This window comes from Aphelocoma coerulescens, chromosome 1, assembly GCF_041296385.1.
Source record: "Aphelocoma coerulescens isolate FSJ_1873_10779 chromosome 1, UR_Acoe_1.0, whole genome shotgun sequence".
NCBI classification, from domain to species: domain Eukaryota; kingdom Metazoa; phylum Chordata; class Aves; order Passeriformes; family Corvidae; genus Aphelocoma; species Aphelocoma coerulescens.
Genome location: NC_091013.1, coordinates 14,092,822 through 14,111,824, shown reverse-complemented (window position 1 = coordinate 14,111,824; position 19,003 = coordinate 14,092,822).

Sequence of the window (19,003 nt, the reverse complement as noted above, 5' to 3'; positions counted from 1 at the left end):
GCTGTGACTCAATAGAGGAAATACCCTGTCAGTCTGGGCAGCTGCTAATCCTGGGCTTGTGTGCAAGTGTATGGAGAGGGGAAAGATGTAGGACAGAAGATACATTCCCAACACATGCAAAATGATAACACATGCCAGAATTACAAAGAGATTTTCTTTTCAATTGCAGTTGTGTCCCACAGCACATTCCCACTGCTGCTGTCTTGCTTATAGGTTCCCCTGACACACTCAGGGGAAACACCACTGTCCTTGTGTTTCACAAGATGGAAGGTGTTGCACTAGGTCTGAACTCACCAAAGTACTACATCACCCTGCATTTCTCATCACAGTCCTGAAATGTTTTGCTACTGGAAAGCTTTTAAATCTACTTCTTCCTTCTGTGATTCTGCTTATAGACCAACTTTCGGGCACCAGAGGCTTCTAACAAACATGGGGCTGGGATGAAGGAAAGGAAGGAGACAAAACACATCCAGTAATATATGTTGTATCTAATTAATGTAAATTGGCAGTGCTCTCACCACATCTTTGACTTTCAACTCAGCATGCACTCCATTCTGTCCCAACCTGTTCACATCACTATGCAGCAACCTTTTAACCTGAATTTATGGACAATGTTTAATGTTTTGCCTGTCTCACAGTCACTTGAAGCTGCCTGCACTGTTTCCTCACTTCTCTCCTTCAGAATCACTGCTTGGTATGGGGAAATTATGTTTCACTTACTTTCTTCTGTAAGAATAAAAATGTGAAGATAAAACTCCAAGAGTGCCAAGAAATGTTTCTGCCCATTAGAAATACTGGCCTGGCTCTAGCTAGTCCGACCTGGTCTTCAGGTGGGAAGACTAAATAATGTACCTCACAGCAATAAGGCACTGGTAATTTTTCTTCAGAGAAAAATATTTTATTTACATGTGCTTGGTACTGATAATTGACCTTCTAGTTCAAAGCTGAAGTGCTGCTCCTGAACCCAGCTACAACTAAGTCCCGAGTATCTGTTCTTTTTGACATGTTAGGATTACATTTATTGAACTTCAGCTTTTTTTTTAATTGAATGCTGATGCATGATCTTACCACTTATTAGCCTTTTTTCTCTTTCTTGTTGCAGATCCTTAAGCGTTCCAAGCACCATTCCTCCTTAAAAATAAAGCTCCTACTTGTTTGCTTTTTCATTTCCTTAGCCAGACTTCAGATTGCATTTTCCTGAACACCACAGCTATTTATCCAGGGGAAGGACTAAAGGACAGATTCCTTCTGACATTCTCAGCATGCTGCTGTGAAGGCTTCTGGCTTCAAGGGCCTATAATAATGGAAGATGAAAGCTTTTTAACAGTTCACCTTCTTGAGTAAATTACCAACATACAAAGTTCAAAATAGGTTCAAAATTCATATTCCCCTCCTCAGAAACTGACACCAATGAAAGCAAAATGTATCATGGCCACCACACATTTTTGCATTTACATACAGCAGAGAAAAAAATTACTTTTTTCCAAAGGAGAAAAAAAGAAGCAAATAAAAAGGCCATTTTATAGGGCCTAATTTCAAGGATATTTCAAGATCTATCCTCCATTATTTGTGCCTGGATTAATATCTTCAGGCACACAAATCAGCCAATTCTTCAACTTGGCTTCCTTAAATTACTTTATACATAATTCAAGATGGAACTAAATTCTTTTCTTCTTACTTACACCCTCCCTCTTTACACCTGCAGTCAGTCATACTACTACGTTTTGACAGATAGAGTGGCTCAGTGGCTTTTAAACCCTCTGACAGTAGCAAATGGAGAAACATTTTTTAAGCATGGCCATTCCTGTGGCTGTGGGCAGGGGGGAATTCTAATTTCCATCAGTAAAACTTGTGAGCTGCAAGGAGTACACTGAGCATTGGTACCACAGAGTCCCTGAAGCCATGGAACCATCCAAAGCACTCAGAAGAGCTCAGGCACTTTGTTCCACTGACCCACATTCACCACCAGGCCCTGCCCATTCAAATAAGCTGTTTATAGTCCCCTAAGTCCCTCTATCAGCTGATGCTTGTCACTGGTTAGCATTCTCAAATACCAAGGATATTTCCTAATTGCAAATAGGTAAGGACCTCAGATGTTACAGCAAGGGAGCAGTTTGATTAATGTTGACCAATATATGCAAAAAAAGTGAAGAAAAGAGTCACCACTTTCTTTTAGACATCAAATACGGCACTTTGCACCAAGGAAAATCCCCCACTGAGTTTGTAATTGCCTGGTAGAGGACAAGTAAAAAAGGAACTCAAAGAGTTTAAAACTTCACTGATCTGTCATAATATTAACCATTTTCCAACTTTTACATGGCCCTGAATAGAAGATAGACCTAAAAGCAAAAATAAAATGTAAAAACTCCCCAAACTCCTTCATCTTCACATTAAGATGGATTTTTGCAATGAATGAATAACTTCTTTCACTTTTAATTTAGGCCTACCCATCAACATGGCTGTTATTATTCACAGCAGCAAAGTGATGCCACACTACAGCAGAAATAATAGCTGCTTCTCTGGATTCTGTTTTCCCCAAGAATTCACAATGTTATTTAAATAAGTCTAGTATGCCATAGGTACAGCAGACAAGGCTGCTTTTAATGAAGGGCTATTTTTATTTCTGTCCCAACTTTATATAACATGACTGGAATTTGCTTGTGGAAGAAAGGATCATTAACAGCATGCCATCTCTCCCCTGCATGCAAGGACTCATGACACCCTTGGACATTTTCAGTAGTCATGTTGACATCTATATTCTACCAAGAAGCACTATGTCGCTTACTAAACAGCACAGGAAAGACATTATCCTTGATGTTTCCATAATACATGATGCAGTGTTTTCCTGAGAGAAGCAAAGCAAGAAATAAATCTACTGCCAAGTAAGTCACAAACTGTGGAAAAGCCATCAGCTTCTTCATCTGTGCTTGCCCAAGACCAAGCACAAAGGGATGCCACTATCTGGCTCGTGACTGGGACTCTGATTCTGCTTCCACACAGGACCATTGGGTTTTCTCTCCTGCATGGCAGGGGAGTGAATCCTAGCATTGAGTAAAGCTTTCCCTGATCTACTTCCACAGTTCAGTCTTTCAAAGGGACATTAGTGAGATGCCCAGACCACGTGCTGTTATGATAAGCACTGGGTGCTCACGTCCCCAGGGCCCACCTGACCGCTCCCTACATGCTTTCCGTAGGGATATTTTAATCCAGAATCCAGAGGAGGTTGCTCTACAAAACTAGCTGAAACAAAGTTTTATGTGTGCTTCCCAGGTTACTTTTTGAAAACAAATGCAAATATCTTCAGTCTTATTATTGACACATAAAATAGTATAGAAAAATTCATTACAAGTGATACAAGAGGCTAAGTTATTATATGGTACTTAGAATTTTCATCCTTTTTGTGGACAGCCTCCAAGTGTATTTAGATTTCTTTGGGTGAACTTCTGTAGCTTTTTCAGTATTTCTACCAAAGAGATAATTTGGGATGTACCAACAAATGCAACTATAAACATATAGCCTACCTTTCAAGACAGTTGACAGCCAGTTGTGATGGAAGATATAGGTAGAGTCATCTTATTGTAATTCAGATCTGCTGAAAACCAAACAGAAAATTAAGGAATGAACTGGAAAAGGACCTTGATGTGAAGATCTCTGTTTAACCACCTCAAAAATAACTGCTTCTCTGCTTTCAGACATATTATTGGCTTATTTATTCCCAGTCTGTGGGGTTCACCTTAAAGGCATTATTTAGAGCTGTTGCATTCAGGAGTAAGTGATCACTAATCAGAGAGGAAGTAGGGAAATGTTACATAACTCAGGGAAAGGATCTCCACAGCAGACTCTTATCCACCAACCAGAAGCAATTTTGGAAGCCTCTCTTTGCAAGCCATGACTTGTAAAGAGAGGCTAATACACAAATAAGACCTAGATGGACAGGCTTTCACTGGTACAGATGTTTTACCTTTTCACTGACGATTTGCAAAAGATACAAAATACACCAGGTCCTGAAGAAAAGGCTATCTTGAAGTGTGTAATGAGCACTGCCAGGAGGCAAGAAGTTTCTTCCAGGACCTGGTTCCCAACGCCTTAAGGCTGCAACCCACTGAATCAGTGCAGGAGAGGTGCTGCCTCCAGGTAAGCTGTAGAGGTAAAAGAAATGAAATACGCCACCTAAGAGGTAGGGCACCTGGAAGACTCTGAAGCTTTTTGCTCCTAACTTGCTGAGAGAGAACCTTGCTGAGAAACATGAAAGCCCTGTAGACCGCCTTTCATGTTTTATGTGCAGGTATTCCATATAGCCAAAATGAAGAACACATTCTGAATACCTACCAACCTCAAAAAATGCTCAAAATAGTAGACACACCCCTAAATTCTACTGAAGTTAATGTAATTTTGCAGTTCAAATTTTGAACTTTATGAACTTTTATGATTGCTGAACTCAGGGTTTTATAGTGGCCCAATTAGGTATTCAATGTAGAAAATATTTCAGCCTGCAGTGCTGTAAAGATGGGATCCTTTTTGAGCAATATTCTGTTTTAAAATAAAAATACATGCCCAAAAGTCCATAATATTACAAGGAACCCAAGTCTAAAAATCTTCCTAAAATCAAGCATGTGTTTAAAATTGTGCAACTTATATCAGATTTAGGGCTTAAAAAATAAACTACTTATTCAACAAAAAGTAGGTTTATGTCACAGTTGGAACACAATAGACAACTTAAAGTTTATTCAGAGGAACCACAAGTGATTTTTGTTTCTATCAGTATAACTATGTTGTGCATCACTTACATGTGCATGTAATAGCAGTTCCCAAACTGTGACCATTTTACTCATTTCTACTGCAATGCACAGATGAGTGATTAGCTCCCCATTTCTCTGATTAAAGTAGGTAGCAAGGAAAGATGTGTGAACAGTATGTTGCTAATGAAAAAATGTGGGTGCCAAGAATGAATTGCAATAATTGTAATATTTGATATTAGTAAGATGAGATAAAGAAATTACTGACATACTTTCCCAGCTGCTCACTCAGTCACCATACTGATAGGTAAGCTGCTCAAGACTTATGTATCAGAAACTTAATACAGCTAATAATAAATTATAATGAAGTCTGAGCAAGATATATGAAAATGACTGTGTCCACATGACACTTTGTACTGCAGGAGGAAGGGCTGAGTCAGCAGGAGGCTGGAGAGCTGTAGTAATGAAATGAAAATGAGCTTTTCAACTCAAGGAACATCAGAGAAATGGAGTTCTAACTCCCAGTGAAAGCCAGCAGGGAGAGCATATAACCCACCTGGCCCTATACAAAGTGATAAAGTAAGAAAAATGCAAGCCCTTTCCCAGCACCATGCCTGGGCTGGAACAGTGTGCAGAAAACATATTTACTGCAGCTTTGTGCCACATTATCTGCAGGGCTTCAAGTCTCTACTGCAGGGTAGGATAGTTAGCTTTCCTATTAAACATGGCAGGATATGGCTGGAAGCTGAAGCAGAAGAGATTGTGTTTAATGAAACTTCCCTGGGTCTTACACTTCAGTGGTATATTAAGACCCAAAAGCATTTTAACCAAAACCTTGGACTTTTCCGTAGAATTCAAAATACAGACCCTGTGTTCCAGTTTAGCAAATGAAGGATGCAGCAGTCTATCGCTTGTTGAGAAATACTTTTTTCCAGGTATCTGAGTACAACCCTTGGGGTGACTAATCCTCTACCTCAGTTTGAAAATCCCAGCTCCACTGATATTTTAGCTGGGGACAGGAGTGTGCTTTTGAAGAGACTCTCCTAATCATTCCCCGTTACTTCATTTTGCTTTTCACTGCAGGGCAATCTCAGAGCACACAGGCTGTGTTCATTTGGGATGAAACTAAACTGGGGTGCCCTGAGTGTGCTCCACTGCTCATGGGCACTCATTCAGCAGGGTGGAAGTGCATCTTTAAGAGGGTGTTAGTGTGGATGTTGGGTCTCCTGCATTCTCTGCTCACCTCTGCAGGATCATTCCCCCCTGCAAATACACAACTGTGCACCATACATACAGTATAATATAAATGCCAATATAAACCCCTTTGTACAACTTCACAGGGACAAGAAATGTAAGAGTAACCAAGGGCATATAGACAGACTAGACAAGCATATTGTACCTATGAAATGCTCCTCACCATTACTGCAAGCACATGCTAGGCATGTAATTCTTGTCATGTTGTCTGTAGCATCATGACAGAGGTTATCATTTCTGGAGGGATGTGGGCTGAAGATGAATTAATTTCATATGTATTCAGATATTTTCATTTTCTCCCACATAGAAGAGACGAAACGACAGGCAGATTAGAAGGAAAAACCTTTTTGTTTTAAACACTCTTTCCTAAAATTAAGTATTTTCTCTGGAACAGCATATTAGACTTCCTTAAAAGAAGACCTGAATAGTGAATAATAAATAAAATAAAAATATTTATTTCTTTAATAATGAGATGTTGGAGCACGGTATAAATTTCTTTCCTTTGTTGTTGTTGTTGTTATTATTACTTGATTTTCCATTTCAGTGAAAAACTGATACTTGGAACCAACAAAGAGGCATGCTTCTGTTGAATAATGCTAATTCATATTCAAGCTGTGCTACCTAATTACAATACGTTTTCATGGTACCATCACAGATTACCATGGATGATTCTTGGTCAGTTACAACTTACTTAATTAGCAGGAACTTAACTGTTACATTTTTTGACTTTTCATGGATGGAATAGGGTATGCCCTCCAGCTCTCATGATCAAACATACTCCCTCCCCAAAGTATAGGATGAAAGCCATTACCTTGATCAAATCACAAGAAGACATCTTTTTGCTTTGCTCCACAATTGTAAAAATGAAAGCAATATTCACAAACCAAATGTTTTACAGTGAATAAAAAACTGACTCACTCCTGGAAAAGCAAAACACAATGTATCTGAGGAACTTCACCCTAAAAAGCTTCATTCTTGAATAATTTTAGGAGTATTTTTAGATATTAGTGTAGGTGTTGAGGAAAAGCCCACATTGCTTTAAAGTCTGCCTTTTGTTTAAAACACCATTTCAAGAGATGATGTTCTGCAATTAGAAAGAAGGAAAAGAGTCTTAAACCAAGTAATTCAACCCAGTTATAGTAATAGAATTTCACACAGTCTGTACAAGGTTCTGTCTTAGAAAGCTTTAGAAATGTTCAGGTATATAGTTTAGTAGATCATTGAGATTTATGTTCATGTTAGATGAAAATATCAATATAAATCTTTCTTTCCAAATAGGTTGAGACCAAATTATTCTCTTTACAAGTAAGTCTCAATCCATATGCCTATATGACTCTGTCTTAAATACCAAGTCCTAAAATACTGGAATTTTAAATAGATATTTTTGCTACCTGCCTTAGATTAACTGCAGTCCTTTGTGTCATGCAGTGGGCACTGTATCAAAGAAAAAAATCCATCTCTGTCTAGGGAGAGGGTGAGCTGGTACTGGAAGGATACTGTCTACAAAAGAAGAATACAGCAAAGGAAAACCAACATTTTTTTCCACAAACCTTAGAGACAGTTTCTGAGGGAGAAAAGACTCTTTACTTTCAGTGCTGCTTCCACTCCTTACCCCTCTGCTTAAGACTGCCAAAAAACTTACACATACCAGGTCGCATCAATGGGACTTTCCACACCAATGTCTTTTTTTCTGAGGACAGCCATTAGCAGATACTGAATGGGAATGGAAGGACAGAGAAGGCACACAATCATGTTTTGTTCTGATATTCCCTCTTCACTTCTGGGAGTTTGGGGACCACCACACTAGGAGGTTACACCCACAGCATGGTGCTTTATAGGTTGTCAGCCGGCCTCTTGCCATGAATCCCCTGGACTGCTTTTTAACCCAGTTATATTTTGTACACTAATAAGCTCAGGCTTCAGTTTATGGATGAATTCTTGGTGTGGTTTAAACAGCTTTCACGGGGTATCCCTTATCTCTAGACATGTGAGAAGCAGTTTAGAGAGAAAGGGGAAGAGGAACTACAGGATTGAAGAAGATCAAATGTCTGTCTCAATGGGCTTCAAATCACAGAGGCTTTCTGACAATATTGGAAAATTTGTCCACTCTTCTCTGTGTGTGCTTACCTGGACACCAATATCTGAATTATTTAAAGTCTGTGTAAAACAAGACCGTGTAAGTTGTTGCTCTGGCTTCCAGCTGGAGCCTCTATTGCAATATATCACCCCCAAAACATGACCTTTATCTCTCAAGAAGGCATGACTTTGCAAAATTTTTGCTTTTTGTAGCATAGGTCTGTCAAGAAAAGAAAATTCCACAACTAAACTAGAGAGTATTGGGAAAACACACTCCACTGGGAGCTTGGGGCTACTCAGTAAATATGGCAAACAGGTTACAAGTCAGATTTATTCCAGTGGAGCCTGCCAAATGGTGTCACCAGCCATATGGAAGATTTAATGTCTTCTCATGTATCCAGCTCAGAAATCTTCACACTACACCACAGATACTCCCATCAACTTCTGAGAAGGAGGTGTTTTAGGACAGCAGAACCTTAACAATGAGAAAAATAAGGCTTTTGAATTTTACTCTTTTTTTTAAATCTGTCTGAAAAAGCTCAGTGCCTGTTTTTTAGTTCCATTCCTCTGCAGCTCAGCAGAGGTAACAGAAATGACAGGGTGGCAGGCAGGCAAGTAGGTTGGTCGCATTAGTTCACATCCTAAATAAATAGCAAAGGCCTTTCCTTTCAACAATTTATGCACTGACAGGCCACTCCAGCAGCTGGCACATCTCTACTGAAGTCCAGAGTGCCACCTCTAAAGAATACTTTACCTTTAAGGATACAACAGATCCAAAGCTCAAAATTAAAGATTAAAATATTTTAGGTAATGACAACAACATACATATTTAAACTTAGTTCCAAATGCAACAGGGTACTTATTTACCTATGATGTCCTAAGGTCAGATCTTTTTTTTTTTGCTAGAAATACTAGGAGTTGTGGGAAGATGTCCAAGAATTTTAATGTTAGCAGCTCACCACGTCTATTCACCTGTCAGGTGCTGCACCATATTTAGCAGCTCCTGTCACCTTCATGACAACATTTGTCATTGGATTGCCATTTTTGCCTATTCCTGAATACCCTGCAGCTGCTTCTCTGAAAGAGTGAGTCATCCAAAACTGTTAAATCTGAAAGCCAGTCTCAGCTTGGCTTCCAGCAAAACCAACACATATGACAAACCATCTACACTTGTGTGAAGGTGGTGGAGGTGTTCAAGGGACTTGTAGTGAAACCCTAAAGTACTGTGGGGAGGCAAAGATTCTAGCACCTGTATTAAAATGCCCTAGGGTATACTACCATGTCCCGCAGCCATAGGGAGGAGGAAAGAAGATCCAGCAGGCAGGAACTGTACAGCAAGACTGATTTATTTAATTATTTTACAAACTCTTTTATAGACTTTTTTCTTCATAGTCTAATTGGACGAGGATCAGCCACGCCTTGGGGGTGATTGGCTAAAATCCTAAAACACCCATTGTCAATATTTTTCTACTATACCATAAACAAGACTTCTCAAGGTTGCAGGTGTTTCATTGTTTACAGAACTCTGCTACCTCTTCTGTGAGAGAGAAAAGTCTCTCACGGACTTAGAAAATAGCAAGAGAATTCTTGCTAGCAGCATTTTTGTATCCGCACACCTGCACACTTTGCATGGTGTGGAAGCTCAATAACTTCACTGTAGTCTCCTGGGGGCCAACCAGGAAAGTCAGTCAGCACCACATCATGAGCTTCAATTCAATTGTGATGAGACACCTATCCCTTAAAATAGGCTTGATGGGCAGGAAGAATCCCATGCCCTCACCCACTGCAAACTTGATATGTTCAGCACTCAAGCTATGCAGATGTCCCCGTTCTCCTGAACGCAGAATTCACAGAATCACAGAATATGCCAAGCTGGAAGGGACCCACAAGGATGATTGAGTCCTGATCCCTCACAGGACCACCCCAGGAATCCCACCATGTGTGAGACAGCATTGTCCAAATGCTTCTTGAAATCCTTCAGGCTTGGTGCTGTGATCAGTTCCCTGTGCAAACTGTCCCAGTGCCCAGCCACCCTCTGGGTGAAGAAGCTTTTTCTAATACCCAACTTAAATCTCCCCTGACACAACTGCAGGCCACTCCCTTGGATCCTGTCCCTGCTCACAGAGAGATCAGTGTCTGCCCTTCATCTTCCCCTTATGAGGACGTTGTAACTGCAATGAGGTCTCCCCTCAGTCTCCTCCAGGCTAAACAGACCAAGTGCCCTCAGCCGCTCCTCATACGGCTTCCCCTCAAGGCCCTTCCCCACCCTCACTGCCCTCCTCTGGACACTCCCTAAGAGCTCAATGTCTTTTTTAAATTGTGGTGCCCAAAACTGCCCCCAGCACTCAAGGTGAGGCAGCCCCAATGCACAGCAGAGCAGGACAATCCCCTCCCTGGCCCAGCTGGTGATGCTGTGCCTGATGCCCCCCAGCAGCCAGGAGGGCCACTGCTGGGTCATGTTCAACTTTCCATCAACCAGGACCCCCAGGTCCCTTTCTGCAGTGCTGCTTTCCAGCATCTCATTCCCCAGTCTGTCCATACATCCAGGGTTGCCCCTCCCGTGTGCAGAATGGAGCACTTTCCCTTGTTGAATTTCACATGGTTGGTGATTATCCAGTCCTCCAATTTTTCAAGGTCTCTCTGCAGGGCCTTCCTGCCTTCCAGGGAGTCAACACCTTCTCCCAGTTTTGCACAGTTGCTTAGTGTCCCTTCTGGTCCTGTGTCCAAGTCATTTATGAAGATGTTGAAGAGCACGGGGCCAAGGACGGAGCCCTGTGGAACTGCACGAGTGACAGGTCACCAGTCTGATGTCACCCTGGTCACTATAGCCTGTTGTGCCTGACCCACAAGCCAGTTGCTCACCCATCACATGATGTGTTTATCCAGCTGTGTGCTGAACATTTTGTCCAGAGGGATCCTATGAGAGACAGTATTGAAAGTTTTACTGAAATCCAAAAAGATTACATGAATTGATTTCCCTTGAGCTAGGGGAGGTTACTTCGTCATGTAGTTACGTTATACCAGAATCAAAGTCAAATTTAAGATCAAATCTCACCAAACTAGGACAAAACACTAAGCAGTTATGAACGCTATATACGTAAAATACTACATATGAAGACATATGCATACGAAATTACGCATTTATGCACATGAAGCTTCTAAGGAAGGTGTCTTCTGATCAATAAGAATATTAAGAATTATTTTTTATATCATTGAGAAAATATAAAATGGAGTTTAGCTGGACATAAATTGCTCACACTAGGCAGCCTCTTAAATTCTAAAAGCAAAAAAATTTGTATTTGGCTGCAGAAATTCTTTCCAACAGCAACAAGAAAGAAACAATAGCAATGCATTTAGTTACACACATATGGGAATGAAACAGCAAAGTTATACACTGATATTTTGCCAGTCGTTTGCTGTAAATGGTGCATTTTTAAGATTGCCAGTGATAATCACCAATTTCTTGATGTTCAGTGCCTTCCCCTACAGTGATGTTCCCAGAGGCCATTTGAATTTTGCCTGAGGAGGTACCAGGAGGTAATTTTATTTGGTTTCCGACTTTTCTCTCCTGTAGAAAATCTGATAGGATATTTCAAGTGGTAAATGTTGATGTTCTATTATTACTTTGCATATTTCAGGTTTATAACTGAACTACTGAGTGACATTAGACTATTTTGTATGTTTCCAGCTATTCCAATTCTTTGCTTCATAAACTTCTGAAAATAATAAAATCTTGTTTTGATGGAGCAGCTTCTAAACATGACCACAAGGTAAAATACCAAAAGCAAACCTTCAGGCTGTTTATGTAAGCACTAGGGGAGTGATCAGAAGGTAAAACAAAGAAGTCTCAGGAGTATATCAATCAGTGGAAACATTTTCTATTAGATAGATAGATAGATTGATTGATTGATTGATTGATTTTAAAATATTAAAAATAAATAAATAAATACTTAGAATGTACATTTCAGGCTACCAAGCAGACACCACACTTTTCTTTCTCCTCTACACAGACTTTTTCATTCCTCTCTCAAAATTCTGATTTCAAAATGATTTTGTCATCTAGGCTTTTTTTTATCATACAAGAATAAGGTTAGGCAGCCCAAGATAAGCTCGACATTTATGTATTCAAACCTGCATTTTGCAGGCACTTCTGTTCTTTTGGCATTGTTACTGTTCCTCGGTTTCTGTTCTTCCTAAGATGAATTGCAGAGTCTTCCTGCAGCCTGGCACTGGTCAGGCCTGGTGAATGTGTCCCTTTGGGGTCTGGACGTGGTCAGAGCAGACACATTCTCTCCTGTGAGATTCTTGCTGCAAAATTGGGGAATATAATTCACCAAAGTCTTGAAAATCTAGAAGTGTTGAATTACCAAGATGATTAGGGGTCTGGAGCATCTCATTTATTAGGAGAGACTGAGGGAGCTGGGTCTGTTTAATCTGGAGAAGACTGAGAGGGGATTCATTAATGCATATAAATATCTCAAAGATGGGTGCCAAGAGGATGGTGCCAGACTCTTTTCAGTGGTGCCCAGTAACAGGATGAGGAGCAATGACCATAAACTAAAATACAGGAAGTTCCACCTCAACATGAGGAAGAACTTCTTTACATTGAGGGTGACAGAACAGGCTGCCCAGGGAGGTTGTGGAGTCTCCCTCTGTGGAGACATTCAAAACCCACCTGGACACATTCCTGTGCTACCTGCTCGAGGGGACCCTACCTTGGCAGGGAGTTGGACAGGATTATCTCCAGAGGTGCCTTCCAAATCCAACAGTTCTGTCACTCTGCGAAGAAATGCATTAAAAACTCACGGTATCTCAACATTTATAGGAGAGCTGCGTCAATGGCATCTGTGAGGGCACCACTGGCTCCCAGCCAGCCCAGACCATGGAGGGCTCCCCATGCTGGGGACAGCAAGGCAGGGCCTGCAGCCCAGCCTAGCCCAGACAGGAGTGGGGCAGCCGCAGGATAACGGGGCAGCCCCAGCACCAGGCATCTCCATGGGGCCGGGAACAGGAATGGCCTGAGGCTGGGCTGGGACATGGAGCTGCAGCTGTGCCTGGCTCAGGGCCCCTGGCCAGGCAGGGCTGCGGGGAGCTAGAGAAAGGCTCTGCTGCAGCACCCCTGGGGCAGGGGCTGGCATGGGGTCCCGAGCCTCGGGCAGGGGACGGGACGCCCGGAGGGGGCCGAGTTGGCACAGGCAAGACTGGGGGTGTGCTCAGGGCCCTGACAGCACAGGATATTATTTACATAGCTTTAGGCCAAGGATTAGATAGTGAGACACAGTCTCTCCAAAGCTGAGCATCTGGTGACTGACGAGAAGCAGTGTGTCCAAATTAGATTTGCTGGTTAATGTTTGAGCTGTTTTCAGAGGGCTGGTACTGAGTAAGGCTGATTTGATGTTTTCTGTTTTGCACAGCCTTCTTTCCTCACTACTGTGCTGATGACAGAGCCAGCTCTAGGCATGAGAACAGTGTTTCTACTGTCTAGTGTATCTGAGGGGGCAGATTGCTCCAGCCAGCAAAACACATGGCCTTGTAGGATGGCTGGTGCATCTGAGGAAGATACATGTAGGAAAGCAGGTATTTCTGGGGAAGAGTGGGCAGAAAGGCAGAGGAAATCTTCCTAAGAGCAGCAGTCCTAAGACCTCCAGGAATACCTCTCCCTGACAGCACACAAGCAAATCCCAGCTTGCCAGGGCTTTCCCTCTTTGCTCCCCAACCAAGATCATAGAATCAAAGATTCACAGAATGGATTAGGTTGTAAAGGACCTTTGAAGACCCCATAGTCCAACCTCCTCACCATGGGCAGGGACACATACCACCAGATGTAGTTGCTCAAAGCCCCATCCAACCTGGCCTTGAGCACCACCAGTGCTGGGTCCCAGTAAGTAGTAGTGCTGCCTGGCACAGATTCAGTTCTGGCTCGGGCCGGTCTCTTCATGAGTGCACTTTATTTTTTAACTCAACTTCCTGGTGAAGTGTGAAGGTGTTGGAATTGCTCCAAACTTATATTCTTCTACAGATCATTAAAATGCCCACCTCAGTAAGGTAGCATGATGCCACAACAGTGGATTTATAAAGAGAAACAGATTGGCTCCACTCTGAGACAGAAAATTATCCAACTGGATACATTCTGAATAAACAACTGAGTTTGGACTTTTATAGAAGGAGTAAGAAGAAAATACACAGGGAAAACAAAGAAATACTGATGTCTCAAGAAATTTTAATGCTAATTTTGCATTCATTTTTCAGCAAGACTCCTACTGGGTCTTGTGTTGCAGTGGGGATACTGCAACACGCCTATATCAAACCAGGAGTCCCGTGGAAAACAAATATATACGGACGGATTCTTGCTAGATGTTTCAGAGATGTTTATTTCCCCAGCCGCATGGCCGGGCTCTGCCGAGAGACTCTGCCACAGTCACCGGACCCGAGCTGCTTTGCCCGCGCAGGGAAACACAAACCAACCAATGGGGAACGAGGCTGAGCAGGGGCAGGGAAACCCCGTGCCTCCCTCAGGGCTACCGGGGCGGGGGGAGGAGACCCCAACATCTCACCCGTTTTATTTTAATAAAAGGAGAATGAAGACAATTGGATAAACATAACAAGAACAGTTTCAAAACAAAACAAGTCACCCTCCTGAGTCTTTAAATGTCCAAACAAATTCTGCGGAACATCTTAGGGCTGACAGAAGGGAGACAGAACTCTCTGGACATGCCTGTGGGGAAACTGAGGCAGGAGAGGGTTCCTTCCCTCCCCCTTTTCATCCCCCCATCGGCATTGGAGAGGAATTGTAGGGAAATGGAACTGTATAAGGAAGCCATGGAGTGAAAAACGGATTAGGAATAAACTGGGGATAGGGTAAACTTAGGAAAGGGTTCATATTGGGTATAGGGTAAAAGGGGAAATTAGGCTGTGGGTAGGGAAATTGCTGGAATGGATAGTGTTTATAATTTTGTGCATAATGGCTGCCTTTGACGGGAATACCTCCAGGCCCAGTAACATTCGCTGCTTGTAAACCCTTCTTTCCTTGCACTATATCAAATTGAACAACTTCCCCATCTCCTACACTTTGCAGGTAATTTTTAGGGTTATTCCTTTTAATGGCAGTTCTGTGGATGAATAAATCTTCCCCTGTATCATCTCGTGTTATAAATCCATAGTTGTTTTTTACATTGTACCATTTCACAGTTCCTGTGACTTTCGTTGCTAGAACGTCTCCTATCACGTGCTTGTGTGTCTGTCGTGGGTGCCGGTCCCGCGTGGCCGCCGCCTCGCCGACTCCGACGTCTCGGTCAGGCCCCCGCGCCGCGGCCGCTCTGCGCTCTCTGCACGGCCCCGCTCCGGTGCGTGTCTGGGCTCTGCACGGCCCCGCGCTGCCATCGCCGCTGGCCCCACACCCCGTGAGCGGCTCCGCTCCGCAAAGTCCACGCTGCTTCGAGAGCGGCCCCGTTCCGGCTCGGCGCTGCGCTGCGCGGCTTCTCGTGTTGCTGTGGAAACCGCCGCTTCTCCCTGCATAGGGCTCTCCGAGCCGTATGCACAGAGCGGGCTTCCACGCTGACCTCCGGTTCCTGGCTGCTCGTGGCCCACGGCACCCATGGCGCCTGCGGCGTCGCTCCCTCACTCGCGGTCGGGTGGCCGGGGACCCCGAGACAGGGATGGGGTCCGCAGTAAGGCGCGCGCTCCCGAGGGGGCCGGGCACATCCAGCGCAGGCACCTCCGCTGGCATGGCTACAGTCATACACTCTTGGGGTGGCCGCCACGCGGTCTCGGCCACGGGAGAAGTATGATCTTCTGCTTTAGGGGTAATGGGACCATACAGATGCTCCTGAAGAGCTTCGCTGATTACCAAGGATCCCCGGACAGCTTCCATCGCTCGTCCATCCCTTAGCTTATCACAGATCTCGTTCCAGAAACACTCCTGATAATATCCAGGAGGTCCGATATCAAAAAGTAAGTCTTGAGAAATACAGGGGAACTCTTTGAAAAGCCAGATAAAAAAGTGTTCAAGATCTCCCGGTTCCAATACTTTTTTGTTTTGTTGTTCAAGGATCCCTTTTACTTCTAGATACATTTTTTTCTGTGGCTCAGAGAGCCCCATTTCCCACGATTCTTCCATAGTCCAGATATGGAATAGCGAAACAAAACCAAGAAGAAGAATCCAAAGTTTCCAGGGTTTACTCACACAAAGTCGCTTAGGGATCGGGGATCATTCTGCCCGCATTCTCTACCATTATGTTGCAGTGGGGATACTGCAACACGCCTATATCAAACCAGGAGTCCCGTGGAAAACAAATATATACGGACGGATTCTTGCTAGATGTTTCAGAGATGTTTATTTCCCCAGCCGCATGGCCGGGCTCTGCCGAGAGACTCTGCCACAGTCACAGGACCCGAGCTGCTTTGCCCGCGCAGGGAAACACAAACCAACCAATGGGGAACGAGGCTGAGCAGGGGCAGGGAAACCCCGTGTCTCCCTCAGGGCTCCCGGGGCGGGGGGAGGAGACCCCAACAGTCTTGAACAAATCCTCTATCCTCATCTCTTTTGAAATGATGTTTGCAAGCATGAAATCTAATATAGTAATGGTGTCAAGTAAAGAAAGCAGTGTCTCCTTATGTGCAGTAAGATAGTTTACATGCAGCTCAAAGAGGGAAGATATTCTCCCAGTGCTCAATGGGAGATTTTTACTGAAAATAAATGAAATTCAATGAGATTTTTATTCTGATGTTAAAAGTTCAAGAAGTCTAGCCAACTTCTAAAAGCAGTTGAACTCCCTTCAAATCACTCTTCCTCGCAAACTTCTACTAAATAACATGTTTTCATATTAAACTTGATGGAATTTCAGAACACTCAGTTGGGTTTTTTCCTAAGATAAATGAAAGTGTTAAGCTGTGGGCCCGTTTTGTCAGATAGGTGTGTCACCTTGTGATTCTGCCAGACACCAGAGCTATAGAATAATGTAGATCAATACAAGTGCAGAAATCAGAAGTGGAGGCACAGCACTCTTACAGTTTGGTTTGGTTTGTTACAGTCATTTTATATTAAAGCCACTGAATTTGAAAAGAAGCAAGTGGCTATTTTAAGAACCTTTTCCGAATGCTGAAGATTGGGGTGAGTTTTACAAAAACAAAAAAAGTTTTCCACAGATAAGCACACAGCTTTTTGTATACTTTCACTGAACTACAGCACAGCACTGTACCATGATAGTCTTTCACAGACCTCTCTCCTCCTGAGGTTCCTAGGAAGGTTCCCAGGGATAGTTTCATAACAGTGTGGGACTTTATGCACAAAATTAGGCATCTGTTAATTAATGTAGGATTGCCTTTATCACAGAAGGTTACCAGGAATTTCCTAACAAGATAAATTCAAGGTGAAACAGCACAAAAAAGTAACTGAGATTAACTGAGGATATCAAGAAACAAACATGCTGATTGAGACAGCTTGTGCTCCAGCAGAGACAGACTTATTTTGTTTCCTGCAGAAATAAGATTACCATCGTTCAGCCACAAAACACAACCCTTCATTGACAATCTGCCTTAGTTTTTCTCAGTGTAACCTACTGCACATTATCATTTTCGGCTTAAAATTACCTGAACCAAAGAGGCCCCAAATGCAGGCACCTTCCTGAATGCTTTTATCAGAGAGAACACATTAGAGGTTAAAATAGTTCTAGCAATCTTAGTTTTCACTCAGATACTCAGAACAAATTTTTAATCCACTCCCACTTTTCCTGAATAGAAAAAGGTTATTGCATGCAAGAACTTTTCCCCCAATTTTTATGCACATTAAGTAAAAGCCAGTGTTCCCCATTTAAAATGTTGTGTAGCAGAGCACAAACTCCAAAAAGTCTACAGTCTAATCAAAAGGACAGAGAAGATCATTTTCAGAGGAATACCTCAAAAGGATATTAAGAACTAACCAGAACTCATGGTTTTTCAAAGTCCTTGGCCAAAAGAGACAGTTTCTGTATATTTTATATAGATACAAAAAAAGGAAAGGGAATTCTAATGTGAGAAGAGTCTGCTGAGAGGAAGGGACAGGTTGTTCTCAGCAGGATTGAATATGAACAAACTCACAGGCAAGCTTTGAACCTTACCTCCTAATTGGTGTTGATATAAGAAGAGTGACTGTGTGCAAGAAAGGAAGATGATGCCCCCGTCCCTGAGGCATGCACTTCAAACCTGATTGAGAGAAATTTCTCCCTTGGTACAATCACCTCTACTTCAGTGAAACTCCAGCATAACAAGCATTTTATATGCACTGCAGAGGGACTAGAATACTAATTTCTAAATGGAAAATGATAAACATCTTCCTCTATTTAGGCTTCTGGCTATGACAGGGAAGGCAGGCATGGATAGAACTCCAAATGCCTCTGCAGAGATGAAGGCATTCAATATCCAGTAAAGACACAGTTCTTTACAGCAAATAAATCCCAAACAACAAATTTTTCTGGTACCAGAACATTCATCCACAGAACAATCTTTTAAAAGCCATCACATTCGATTTTGCTTTTGGATAGTTAAAAAGTTATTATATCCCAAAAGGCAGAACATATTTGAATAATAAACTCCTTAATATAACAAGATGATTATGTATAAATATTTGCCCATCACAACAGTGTGCTTGAACTATTGCATCTTTAAAATTGTATTATCTATCCACATATGTCAAGCTGGAAGTGAGATTAATATAACCAAGCGTCTCATTAACTTCCCTTCCTGCATTGGAAAAATGAGCCATGAACAAATTTCAGAAGTTATGAGGGTTAATTTGGATAAGCAGACAAAGTGTTGATGTTTGCCTGATTTATCTTTTGAGTCTGAACTATAAACCTCATAAGCCTGAAAATCTACTTAATTTAGCAAGGTTTCCCTGATTTTTTAGCTCAGACAGAAATGAATGGGAGCTCATGAGATTCTTGTGCCTCAGGCAGGGGATG